Below are 11,374 nucleotides of genomic sequence, written 5' to 3'. Positions count from 1 at the left end.
GGCGAAGATCTGCCACGGTCGTCAAGTGATCCCCACTTCGAAGAACATCTGCAACGGTCGCCATCCCAACGTGCGTGCGTATGTTCTCGCCTAAAATGTCCCAAGACAGGTACATCAAGGCCTGAAACCTCCCGCATGGTTTCCAGCTCAGTTTCCTCGCGATAGCTCGCTTGCAATCACTGAAGTTTGCTGGTCGTTACGAGTGCCTTCGGCTCTCAAGGGACTCATCACCAGCGCTGGTACTGTATGGAGTTTTTACGAGGACCGGCAGGTCGTCACGGGAATCTCCTGCTCCTCACGAGGACTCTCGGCTTTCGAGAGGACCCGCATGTTCCCCACGAAGGCGGTTTGCTCGCACTGGAGTTCGTTGTTTCATCATGCAGGTCATCAGTCCCCATGAGGGCCCACGCGTCCTGATGAGAGTCAGCTGCTTCTCAGAAACGACTTCGGTCAACCAGAAAACACATGTGCCATCAGGTTGTGTTTTTCCGCAGAAGAGATCCTTCCTCCAGTGAACCCGTAGGCCGACGCGGGACTCAAAGTTCCCTAGGAAGACCTCCTCTTTCTTTGAAGGCTGTCGGTTCTCAAAAGGACTCGATGCTCCACGTGAAAGTCCGCTTATCTCCCAAGGGCTCTCAGTCCCGCTTGAGGATCTGAGTGCTGTCGCAAGGACCAGGAGATTCTCAGTCGAACCTGCTGTCTGAGGGCTCTCGCGATGACCGGTAGATCCTCAGTAAGATCTGCTGTCTGAGGGCTCTCGCGATGACCGGTAGATCCTCAGTAAGATCTGCTGTCTGAGGGCTCTCGCGATGACCGGTAGATCCTCAGTAAGATCTGCTGTCTGAGGGCTCTCGCGATGACCGGTAGATCCTCAGTAAGATCTGCTGTCTGAGGGCTCTCGCGATGACCGGTAGATCCTCAGTAAGATCTGCTGTCTGAGGGCTCTCGCGAGGACCAGCAGATCATCGAGAGAATCTGCTGTCTTCACCATTCACTCACTTCACTACCCGAGTCCCCATAAGCTCCTCCAGCTGCTCGTGGTCCCCAGACGTGTCTGCAGCCGCCCGTAGTCCTCAGGCGTGTGTGCAGCCGGGGTAGAGGAGGGCGCAGTCGCCTTTGCCCGAGCCACCCAGCACGGCACTGCCGCAGTATTGGCCGAACTGGCCCCCCTGCGTCTCCGTCAAGATCCAGGACACCGGCAAACTGAAACGGCGGCACACAGGGTCAGCAGGCACCGGGCTACGGCGGCACACAGGGTCAGCAGGCACCGGGCTACGGCAGCACACAGGGTCAGCAGGCACCGGGCTACGGCAGCACACAGGGTCAGCAGGCACCGGGCTACGGCGGCACACAGGGTCAGCAGGCGCCGGGCTACGGCGGCACACAGGGTCAGCAGGCACCGGGCTACGGCAGCACACAGGGTCAGCAGGCGCCGGGCTACGGCAGCACACAGGGTCAGCAGGCACCGGGCTACGGCGGCACACAGGGTCAGCAGGCACCGGGCTACGGCAGCACACAGGGTCAGCAGGCGCCGGGCTACGGCAGCACACAGGGTCAGCAGGCGCCGGGCTACGGCGGCACACAGGGTCAGCAGGCACCGGGCTACGGCAGCACACAGGGTCAGCAGGCGCCGGGCTACGGCGGCACACAGGGCCAGCAGGCACCGGGCTACGGCAGCACACAGGGTCAGCAGGCACCGGGCTACGGCGGCACACAGGGTCAGCAGGCACCGGGCTACGGCGGCACACAGGGTCAGCAGGCACCGGGCTACGGCGGCACACAGGGTCAGCAGGCGCCGGGCTACGGCGGCACACAGGGTCAGCAGGCACCGGGCTACGTCACCAGCTAGCGAGTGTCGACACAGAGATTCTGCAGGGAGCTCAGGTACCGAACGGTACTGCCACACGACGCTTGCCGTGTGGTATCGCAGCGCGAGGTAATCCTGTTTGTTCACCAAGCCAGGAAAGGAAACGGAATATTGCAAAGGAATCTAGCCTAGCCCCATTTCACCAGACAGAGATGCGAGTGGTAATTGCCGACGAAGTTTTCATGTTGGATCGCCTCAGCCGCAAAACCAGCTCAGAACCGCTTCTTGACCTCTTGTTATGCCTGTGCTGGTCGAGCATTGCAGGGTGCACTCGTCTCAGTGCGTCTCAGTCTGTCCGTCCGTCTCAGCCCGTCTCAGTCTGTCCGTCCGTCTCAGCCCGTCTCAGTCTGTCCGTCCGTCTCAGCCCGTCTTAGTCTGTCCGTCCGTCTCAGCCCGTCTCAGTCTGTCCGTCCGCCTCAGCCCGTCTCAGTCTGTCCACCCGCCTCAGCCCGTCTCAGTCTGCCCGTCCGCCTCAGTCCTCCTCAGTCTGTCCGTCCGCCTCAGTCCTCCTCAGTCTGTCCGTCCGCCTCAGCCCATCTCAGTCTGTCCGTCCGCCTCAATCCGCCTCAGTCTATCCGCCCGCGTCAGCCCGTCTCAGTCTGCCCGCCCGCCTCAGCCCGTCTCAGTCTGTCCGTCCGCCTCAGTCCTCCTCAGTCTGTCCGTCCGCCTCAGTCCGTCTCAGTCTGTCCGTCCGCCCCAGTCCGTCTCAGTCTGCCCGCCCGCTTCAGCCCGTCTCAGTCTGTCCGCCCCGCCTCAGCCTGTCTCAGTCTGTCCGCCCGCCTCAGCCTGTCTCAGTGTGTCCGCCCCCCTCAGTCCTCCCCAGTCTGTCCGCCCGCCTCAGTCTGTCTCAGTCTGTCCGCCCGCCTCAGTCCGTCTCAGTCTGTCCGCCCGCCTCAGTCCGTCTCAGTCCGTCCAATGGGTGTAGGAACAAGGGGGGGGGGGTAGGGGGCCATGACCCCCCACTTTTAAAGGCAGAGGGCAGCAATGTTAAATTGCCCCCCCCCCCCTTTCGGTATTAAGATGCGTTTTGTTTACTTTTGTACTGTCTTAAACATATATGCCGATTTACCTAATTCACGAACCATCTTTCTCAATACGCGTCATCTTTTTCGTTTGGCCATTGGCCATCATATGTCACAGCCGCTTGGCCGACGGAGACTGCAACGCCGGGCAGCGGGACTGTTGTTGCGAAGATTTGCGAGAGCGCATGTTAACACCATGTTACATAACTGTTCTCAGTTATCAATTCTGATTGATACTGAACATTTTAAGACGAACATGGTTAAGCCATGCCGATGCAAATTTTTGACCCCATGCTGATCTACACGGTCAGGAGGTCCTCAATATCTCTGAAGAACACAAAACAAACCTGAAACTGGAGTCTATGTGACAATTATTGAACCACCTGCGGCGACCACGGATGTTATGTCAATGAGTGTTCCTATGTTGATCCGGAGCCAACTGCGCGGGCCAGAAGGCCTCCCGCGTCAGGGAGGGGAACAATGTGATATGATACATCCCTCTAACGGCCTCCGGATCGACCAGGGGATCCCGCCCCGTGTTGCCAGAATGGCAGCTGGAAGACATCTCGCGGTGGGACAGAATGGCTCTTTAGCTCTTGAGCGGGAACAGTAAAGTGCCCCTAGTGTCCTACTCAAGCTCGTTCAAAAACGGATAAGACCATCACACATTTGTCTGAGAACGCGCACGATTAATGAAACAAAATACATCAAAATGCCTGAACATGCGCGTCCGCAATCCCGGGAGCAAGAACAGCGATGACCTGTGTTGCAGCTTCCATAGAACCGAACGGCGTTGGCCAATGCAAGTGGCACCAGGTGACAGGCGCCGTGCACTTGTCCTCTGAAGATTACCAGTTACAGCAGCACGAAAAATAGGGATTCGAACGCTTACTCATCCAGTTCCACCACCAGATTCCAGCACCAATCCGCGGTGCTGTATGGGATCAATCCGTTCTTATCATCGATGTAAACAACGCACAGATGAATTATACGCCCATACTACCATCCAAATATAAGATTTGATGACCTAAAGCTTTCAAAGGCACTTCTTTACGAAACGTCATCTTTTTCGTCCACCCGTTGGCCACGGCCCGCCGAGCAAGCGTCGCGCGGCCTATGGAGACTGCAACGCCTGGCGTAGAGGCTTTTGCTGCAGGATTTGCGAGCGCCTATGTTCAAAAGTATGTCACATAATTTAGATATCTGATCTATGTTAGTGTTCTAAGGTACATCCTTCAGAAGCGACATCATTTTCGTCCATCCATTGGCTACGGCTTAGAGTTAACTACGGGGCCGACGCCGCGCAGTCTGCGGAGACTGCAACGCATGGCGTCAAAGTTTTCCTTGCGAAAATTTACGAGCGCGCATGTTCAAAACTACATTACACAGTTTTGTGTCACTGATGGATGCTGACTGAATAATGAACATTTCCAGACAAGCCTGACTTAACCATGTTAACACACATTGCTGACCGATTTTGACCTACAATCTACCTTTGCCAGGTCCTTATAAGTTTGTTAGACCAGGATAAAAATGGTTAAAAAGCTTCTGAATTGCATCGGTTTAGAAAAAGTCCAATACACCATTGCAAATTAAACACACCGGTGATTCATTCCATGCAGTCGTTCAACGACTGAGTTCTGTAGTTAACTGACTTCAGAATACAAACAGCATTGATCTCGCTGCAACGCCTTGTTTCTGTGAAGGCAAAACTAACCATAAAACGAAGAAAATCGTGCCCTTATCAAAACTTAACTATGTCCACCAATTCTTTTAAAGTTGGGGAGGGTGAGGCCACCATCAGGTGGCTTTCGTCAACGCTGTGCCCCCTTGGCAATGCTCTGGCTACACTCCTGCTTACATTCAAAAGCAGATCAAGTCGGCTAGGTTAAATGAGGGGCTAGGTTAGATGAATGTCCGTTGGACTAACTCACGCCTAAGGAAGGTAGCTTTCCGAAAGTATCTTGTCTGCGGTGGTGTGGTGTAAGGGAAAATAATTCGGAAAAAAATTATGTTGCAGGTGTCCAATGTACGTTTTGCGCACCAATTAGTAGTAATGCTGATCCATGAATGCGCAGCAAAGCGACCATGTTATCAGCCCACAGTCAGTTACGCGGAGGACAGCCGGGTCATAGCAGTGGCCGCCGACGACGGACAGCCGGGTCATAGCAGTGGCCGCCGACGACGGACAGCCGGGTCATAGCAGTGGCCGCCGACGACGGACCGAAGCAGGGCTCGGATAAGGAATATGTGATAGAAGGGCCTTCATTCCCTGGCTTGGTTTTTACTGGCGAAACTCCAGTTTATGGTTTTGTCACATTTTGTTAGCAGTTAGTACTTGAAGCCTCTGAATTCGTTTTCGCCTAAAATACTGCAACAAATCTTACCTCTTGAAAAGCAGCCGGAGAAATCTAGGCGCATGAAACTCTGGCGCCTGGGGCATCGATTTGCATGCAAAATTCTGACTAGCCTATGTCCAGGTTGTATTTTGGCATCTACCCTGTGCAGGTAGGTGCCTCATCAATTCAAAATGCCTTGCCGCTGGTGTAATTTCGCCTCCCCAGGGAACACAATGTGGAAAGGGACGAATAAAACTGGGGAACTGGAGTCTTATTTGCCGAATGACATATGTAAGTCGAATGGGTAAGATTGTGCGCCAGAGAGAAACAGCCGTATATATATATATATATATATATATATATATATATATATATATATATATATATATACATGTCCAGCACAGCAGCCACGACATTTAATCACGTTCAAAATATGTTATGTGAATTGAGCGTGGATAATAACCTCTCCATCTACTTTCTCCTTTCCGGTGCTGGGTTGGCTTCCCAGAAACGTTCCTGAATTATACCCTGAGCCTAGCCACCTCCCCCCCCCCCTCCCTATCCCAGTTTTTGAAGTGTTCCAACGCCTATGGTGCGTCCACTCGCCTTAGTGCGTCTCAGTCTGTCGCCCACCTCAGTCCGCCCCAGCCACACACAGCCAGCGAGTAAGCGCCGAGCCGTCACCGAGGCCGCCGAGTGCGGAGGTGAGCCGGGACGTGCGAAAAGCGCGCCTTCGACTTCTCCATCCAAAAATGAGAGAGCCCCTCTCAGATTCTGAAGGGGCCCTTTCATTTAAGCTGTAGTGACCGCGGCTTCTTCGTTTAAGCTCCTGTAACCGCTGCCGGAGAACATCACTTCAGCTTCAGTTGCCGCTGCCGGAACATCTCAAGGACCTTGCTTGAAACGGTATGCACTGCCATCGGGAGAAGATCTAATGTTCAATTGGCCCAATGTTGAGAATTGTAGCCTAGAGCCACCGTTTCCGCCGCTGGCGGGGCTGTCGCATAGAAAATAGGCTGCGTCGTGACCAGGCCCCGCAGCAGTGAGAAGTCTCACCTCAGCAGAGGCATCCCGATGTCGAAAGGTTCGCCGAAAGATGTCGCCGTCATCGCCATCTGACACATGTAGTAGCGACTGCACTCCACAGATGTCGCGTCGAGCGCTCTGCTCAGCGCTGCCAACTGAGGGGCTTGCCCGACGGCTGAAAAGGCAGCAGCGTCGGTCAGGCATTGAAGGCTGCGTGTCGCGTTGGGGGTTGAGAAGAGCAGGGGCGCAACCAGGGCTTTCTTATGGGGAGGGAGTGGAGCTGGATGAGAACGAATCATGATGATTTTGTTCTGTGGCAGGAGCCACCTACGAAAGCGCGGACCAACAGGGTACCCTAGTTGCGTGAATAGAACGCTATGATGCAAACTCAGAGGCTAGGGGACAGGGACAGCAGAAATTCTCCAATTTGGAGAGATAGGGGGCAGTCTGTTTTGTTTTGTTTTCCATGGCTTTTCAATGCGAAAAGACGTCAGAGCAAACCCATCCCTAAACACCCTTTGAGTGTAAGCGAGAGAGGGAGGGGCCGAGGAGACCTTATGCTGAGCATATTCATCTGTGTACGATTTTGTCAACGCAATTTTTAATTTGACCTCATTTTTCATTCCGTTTCAGTTATCAAACCATACAGTTGATGTTAACAGTTCTCGAAATGTTGGGAGGGGAGGTGGAGTTAAATCATGTCTAAACCAATGATCTCGGTTGCGGTGTATGTCATCCATGCGTTATTCAGAACAAAACACTGCTAGCACGTCCACGATACAACAGGTGCAGACTTATTGATATCAAACTTAAAGGTTGCATTGACATGAAGGTTGTCCGGTTAGCAGGCCATAATGCCACCCTTTCACACTAGAATAAAAGCAGACCTCTGATTGCCTGATTTGGTCCGCTGGGTTTTCTGCGCAGCGCGTTAGACCCATCTGCAAACGTTAGTGAGAAAGCTACGACGTGGCGAAGCGCTGCTTCTGTGAAGCCGACTCGACCCTTTTTCATGAGCGGGCCGGACGATATAGCGAGTCGGACTATATCAAAATAAAGCAACATCCCACGAGCTGCGTTGCAGCGTGACGCCTGCCTCTGCAGGTGACGACTGAAATCTCAGCGTGACTCCTGCCTCTGCAGGTGTACGACTTCAAACTTTTGCAGTCCAAAACGACAGCGGAGCCGGCTTGGTTAAATCTGACGAAACGAGCGTTGGCCAGCTTCGTCAGCGTCCGTGTCTCGTGCGTCAGTGTACTCCCGAGCCCTCGCGATCCTGGCCGTAATGTGCGCACGGAGGGGGAGAGGGGGGGGGGGCGGTGCTATAGTGTCAGTGTCGCCTTCGCAACAGTCTCCGGATGTAGGCTCAGAGATCCGGTGAATGCTGGTACTGGCCCTGGCTCTCTCCGGACGTAGGCTCGGAGATCTGGTGAATGCTGGTCCTGGCCCTGGCTCTCTCCGGACGTAGGCTCAGAGATCCGGTGAATGCTGGTCCTGGCCCTGGCTCTCTCCGGACGTAGGCTCAGAGATCCGGTGAATGCTGGTCCTGGCCCTGGCTCTCTGTCGGGCGTAGGCTCAGAGATCCGGTGAATGCTGGTCCTGGCCCTGGCTCTCTCCGGACGTAGGCTCAGAGATCCGGTGAATGCTGGTCCTGGCCCTGGCTCTCTGTCGGGCGTAGGCTCGGAGATCCGGTGAATGCTGGTCCTGGCCCTGGCTCTCTCCGGACGTAGGCTCGGAGATCCGGTGAATGCTGGTCCTGGCCCTGGCTCTCTCCGGACGTAGGCTCGGAGATCCGGTGAATGCTGGTCCTGGCCCTGGCTCTCTGTCGGGCGTAGGCTCGGAGATCCGGTGAATGCTGGTCCTGGCCCTGGCTCTCTCCGGACGTAGGCTCGGAGATCCGGTGAATGCTGGTCCTGGCCCTGGCTCTCTCCGGACGTAGGCTCGGAGATCCGGTGAATGCTGGTCCTGGCCCTGGCTCTCTCCGGACGTAGGCTCAGAGATCCGGTGAATGCTGGTCCTGGCCCTGGCTCTCTCCGGTCGTAGGCTCAGAGATCCGGTGAATGCTGGTCCTGGCCCTGGCTCTCTCCGGACGTAGGCTCAGAGATCCGGTGAATGCTGGTACTGGCCCTGGCTCTCTGTCGGGGATCTCTCTGGTCCGAGTGATAGACGGAGCTCGAACCCAGTCAAACCAGCGCCTCACGTTTCCATTCCATGAACTCCTGGCCACGTGCTGAGTGTAGCTTAGTGAACAAAATGGGCCCTGTCACACGGATTTTTCAAGTAAAGAAACTTGCAGGCCGCATGCTCTTTATCCCGCTTCGTTTTCTGAGGTTTTTAGAGGAGGCCCTCAGGGAGGAATAAAACACATATACTTCGGGGCTGAAGCCATCCAGATGCGATGGAAATATATATACTCGTACGCAAACAACTAGACAGGTATCTCTATGCGTGCGTACATCCACGCGCATGAACACGATATATGCGCATGTGCGTGCACCAGTACGCGCTGGGTGTGCCGCTGTGGCTGGCGGGGTGGCCTCACCGGGCTCGAGGATCTGACGGTAGTACTTCCTGAGGCGGGCCGGCTCGGAACTGTTGGCCGCCGCCGCCTGCTCGCCGTCCAGGATCGTCTCCAGCACACCGGCCAGCTCCGCTGACGCTGCGGCCGCCAGCGGTGACGTCAGGCACCAAACAGCGGACGTCAGACGCAACAGAGGTGACGACAGACACGACATAGCTGACGTCATTCACCACAGAGTGGCTGACATAGGCGACGTCATACACGACGGAGGCATCGAAAACCACAATAGCGGTGACGGTACCGAAGCGTGGTGCCATTAAACCAAATTTCGAGCTGACTTATTTCTGGGTTCATGCGTCCTGAAAGCACACGAGCCGGAAGCAAGCGGATTTTATTCGACTTCTGGAATCTTGAAGAGAGCATGTCACTTTTTGTACCTTTCTCTTATTATTATATTAGACGCAGACGCGCAGCACCACTTGAAGTGATGCCGCGGCCATCGCCCCCAATTGGATCGATAATAGCACTTTTCCCAAAATAATTATGATAAGCTGAGAATTTCGATTTGAAGCCGCCGCTCCAGCGGAAGAAATCTCATTGGATAGCCTGCTCACGACTACATAGAAATATATTTGTTTTGTTTGGCTTTTCCAGCGTGTGTGCCCTGCAATTTTTGCAGCACGCCCGCGCGCACGCACGTGTAATGGATGCTACGAAATCTTGAAATACTCTTTTTGGAGAGAACTATACGGGATGAGGTTATTATTATAAAAACGCAGCATGCGATTAATTTCGACGACACTATCACCCACCGTGACTGCATATGTTTACATCGCGCCATTTACGTGCCCGATGGGCCACGGGCTACCAGTAATCTGGTCAGGCGCCGATCTGAAGTGTCAGCGGCACACCGGAGCCACCGATGACGAAACTGTACTACAGGCGGCGCTGTAAAATACCCTCGCTTAGAGTGCATGAAAACGGCATTTCCCTATCGAGCCGTAGCGATGTGGGATCGCCTTCCTGCCGCCACGCGCCAGTGCAAAAATTTCAATGAGTTCGAGGGCAAAGCAATGTCTTTCATCAGAGAACTTAACTAATTGGCCAGCTGGCCATGACGTGCAGGTGCTGATTGTATCATTAGTCGCTCATGTTTTATAACATCGTGTGTGTATCGCTGGCGTTGCGTCTCACTTACCTGTGTTGCGTGTTCTGTGCTGATCTATGTTAGTATGCACTGATGCGGCGTTAGAATAGCCACTCGCTGAATTTCGCCAAGGTTCGCAATACTAATAACGATAATAATTCCGCAAATTTAACGAAGCATCATACGATGGCTTTGATTTCTCCCCTATGACGTTTAGCTCAGCGGCTCTTTTCGAAGACGTCCTTTAGCTTTGGGAAGCGGAGTATCACATGGCCCACAATGACGCACTGGTTCAGACTTCAACCAATGCGCTTCTCGGAAACTGGCACTCGCCGCCCGCAGGGCCAATCACAAATGTTCCTTTGTACTGACGTCATGCACACCAGCAAATAATCCCCGTTTAAGTCCGCGGGCCCGCAATGTGTGAGCCTGCATAGTTTTAAGGGAACGCTCCACACTCATAAGGGTGTTTGAAATGAAATAGCCACATAATATAAAGAAATAGCCAAATCGGTGCTGTTCACAATTCGACTCTTCTTTAGACCTAAGCCCCTCTAGTTTCTGAGCCACACACTCGCGAAAATGGCGAAGGGTATATCGGAGAGAGTATCTTTAATTCACCTTGGCTTTCATGACGTCATAATAACGCCACTCAAATCCTGCCATTGCATAAGCCATGCGGTGATCAACACCCAAAAAAGTGTAATTGCGAGGAGCTTATATCTGGTGTTAATGAACGCGATTTCCAGATATAACGGCTGTTAGTTGACTCTCAATCAATGCTGTGCAAGGTACGACGATCGTGGTCAAACCATACTGCACTGAGAATCATATTTACTAAACAGAGAATTGTGCTGTCTAGAGCAGTTTTGCCACTCAAAAAAGTTCGCCAATATCTATAAGTGAGCTTGTTTCATCATATCCTACGCCCGCTTGATATCTTCAAATGTGAAAAAATCCCTTTAACAGCTCAAAAGGGATGCCCGTAATCCGTAACAGCCGAAAACGGCCTTAGCAGATCGTGCCTTTGTTATGATGAGGGTGGTCGTGACAACTGCAGTTATCGCAGTATCTAGACACACTCTTGGGCCACCACGAAAGGAAGGCGTGTAGCGTGTTTCGAGTCACTGGCAGCGTAATTTGGACTCGACAATAATTGGAATCGCTGTTTTTTAATTACCCAGTGCTATTGTCAGACGCCAATGATCCCAAGGTTACTCCGGAGCATTTCTTGAAACATTCCCCAAAGGTGGGACACCCCGTTTAAGTTATCGATAAAGGAAACCGTCGGTGGGACCAAGTTGGTTTTTGGTGTCGGTAAACCTATTCGACCCAAATGCAAATGCATTGATTCGTTTTTTCGTGTTATGAAAACGGCACCTGCTGTCACGATTGCAATGATATCACGATGAGTTGAGTTGGTGAATGCTTATCCGGCGACGGCCGTTGGCG

The 11,374-nt window shown here is 53.4% G+C and overlaps 1 long non-coding RNA gene across 1 annotated transcript; it reads right to left on the bottom strand.

Annotated features, from left to right (window-relative positions):
- Positions 1-620: 620 nt before the first annotated feature.
- On the bottom strand, positions 621-8,879 carry LOC119096198 (uncharacterized). Its single transcript, XR_005094030.1, has 3 exons — positions 8,797-8,879; positions 6,285-6,429; positions 621-1,203 (listed from the first exon to the last, which is right to left on the bottom strand). It is a non-coding gene; the product is annotated as an uncharacterized LOC119096198 (long non-coding RNA).
- Positions 8,880-11,374: the final 2,495 nt, after the last annotated feature.

Source organism: Pollicipes pollicipes, unplaced genomic scaffold (genome assembly GCF_011947565.3).
Source record: "Pollicipes pollicipes isolate AB1234 unplaced genomic scaffold, Ppol_2.1 Scaffold_1912;HRSCAF=2241_pilon_pilon_pilon, whole genome shotgun sequence".
NCBI classification, from domain to species: Eukaryota; Metazoa; Arthropoda; class Thecostraca; order Pollicipedomorpha; family Pollicipedidae; genus Pollicipes; species Pollicipes pollicipes.
Note: the sequence above shows the minus strand (reverse complement) of the source record. Positions and strands in the feature narration are given on the sequence as shown.